At 51.2% G+C, this 2028-nt stretch overlaps 1 protein-coding gene across 2 annotated transcripts in view; it reads left to right on the top strand.

Moving 5' to 3' along the window:
* LOC113210503 (RNA-binding protein Musashi homolog Rbp6) overlaps positions 1-2028 on the top strand; it is a 203340-nt gene that overhangs the window by 86256 nt on the left and 115056 nt on the right. The window lies entirely within an intron of this gene.

Here is a 2028-nt window from a genome sequence, read left to right on the forward strand (position 1 = left end):
AAGACCGAAAACAGGCCGATTTCAGTCCGGCGACGTGAAGGAAGCTGGCTCGTCTCTGGCCGAGGAGAGACCGAAACTTTGACGAATGATCGCTGAAATATGTCCGGCGACGTGAAGGAAATTGGATCTTATCTGGCCGAGAAGGGACCGAACCTTTGCCGAATGATCGTTGTATGATGACCAATTTGAAGAAGAGAAAGCACCGGTAGCGCGGCCCCAGCCGCAAAACGCAAATGCGCTGCCCGACGCGGAGAGTCGAACCCACGCCAGCTGGTGACTCGCTCAGCGGGCGGCCACGGTATCCACTTGGCCAGAGCGAACACCTCTGAGAGGGGGAGACCGGTGCAGCGTCACATTCTGCTCTGCAGCGAAGCGGGCACTTAGGGACTTCTGCTCTCGTCCTCTGCTACCCGAGTGTATCCGAATGTGACGGAGCACGCCAGAACACTATCCCACTAATCGCCAACAGTAGGCATAAGTAACAGATATTAATCGCCAACAGTAGGATAGTGTTCTGGAGTGCTCCGTCACATTCGAATACACTCGGGTAGCAGAGGACGAGAGCAGAAGTCCCTAAGTGCCCGCTTCGCTGCAGAGCAGAATGTGACGCTGCACCGGTCTCCCCCTCTCAGAGGTGTTCGCTCTGGCCAAGTGGATACCGTGGCCGCCCGCTGAGCGAGTCACCAGCTGGCGTGGGTTCGACTCTCCGCGTCGGGCAGCGCATTTGCGTTTTGCGGCTGGGGCCGCGCTACCGGTGCTTTCTCTTCTTCAAATTGGACACCATACAACGATCATTCGGCAAAGGTTCGGTCCCTTCTCGGCCAGAGAAGATCCAGTTTCCTTCACGTCGCCGGACATATTTCAGCGATCATTCGTCAAAGTTTCGGTCTCTCCTCGACCAGAGACGAGCCAGCTTCCTTCACGTCGCCGGACTGAAATCGGCCTGTTTTCGGTCTTCCGTCAGATGCGCACAGAGACCGAAAAAAGACCGATTTCCGTCCGGCGACGTGGAGGGAACTGGCTAATCGGCGACCGGGACACCCGCCTTGTGTCAGATGCGGATCGGTTGAATTTTTCTGTGCGGGTTCCGGGTGGGAACAGTCCGGGAATCTGCTGGCGCTGCGGTGGCTGATTGGGTGATGTGGATACATGATGCACCGTTGTGCAGAGGGGTTTACCTTACTACTACTACGTCCAATTGTTTGACACTGGTGTAAATTCCATCAGGATTTCCTGATCGCAGTGCCCTGATTCCTCATCGTATCCAAGGTTTCTGATGGTTTTCTGGGTTTCTGATGGTTAGTTTCTGATCGTTCCTTCAAAACCTAATGGTATTAACTAAATTTTCGCTGAGCGAAGCTCAGTCCAAGTCGCTGAGGGGTCAGGCGTTGTCTCCGTCGTGAGTCTGTCTGTCTGTGTCTAACTCACTCAATGAACTACGAAACCGCTGCACCAATGACGAAATGCGAGTTTGTTCAAACATTGACATTTCTTGGGGCAGTTTCAAATGCATTTACTTTCAGGATTTGTTTAGTTTGAAATATCCAATAGTTTAATTTGAACTCGCGCGTAGTTTGTTGGTGTGTTGGCAGCACTGCACTCGAGTGGGCAAAGAGCGCAAACGGTACCTGCGCCACTTCAAGACTTTCTAACTATCTCACAAGTGATCAAATCGTCAGATTGTCAAACCAAGTGTTTTAGTTTAAGTTTTAGAGTTGCGGAACTCAGCCTGCGAAGTTTCGCGAGTGTCCGGCGAGAAGAAACGAAAGTGATATTTCGAATCGTTTACGTGTTTACGTACGTAAGCTGGAGGGGGAAGGGGGGTTCGGGTTCGGAGAAATGTGAAAAGGTAACTATTGTAGGTAACGAGGTCATCTTGACAAAAGAAAACGAAAATGTTTTATGCTCCAATACGATCGGAATCGAAATGGCAGAGATATTCCCCACCAAATTGACAATTTGGTCGTTTTTTGGCACTTTTGTCAGTTTGGGGACCAATAACTCTGCTATTTCAACTCTGACCGGCTT

The sequence above is a fragment of the Frankliniella occidentalis genome, unplaced genomic scaffold (assembly GCF_000697945.3).
Source record: "Frankliniella occidentalis isolate FOCC.00 unplaced genomic scaffold, Focc_3.1 Scaffold82, whole genome shotgun sequence".
In the NCBI taxonomy this organism is placed as follows: Eukaryota; Metazoa; Arthropoda; class Insecta; order Thysanoptera; family Thripidae; genus Frankliniella; species Frankliniella occidentalis.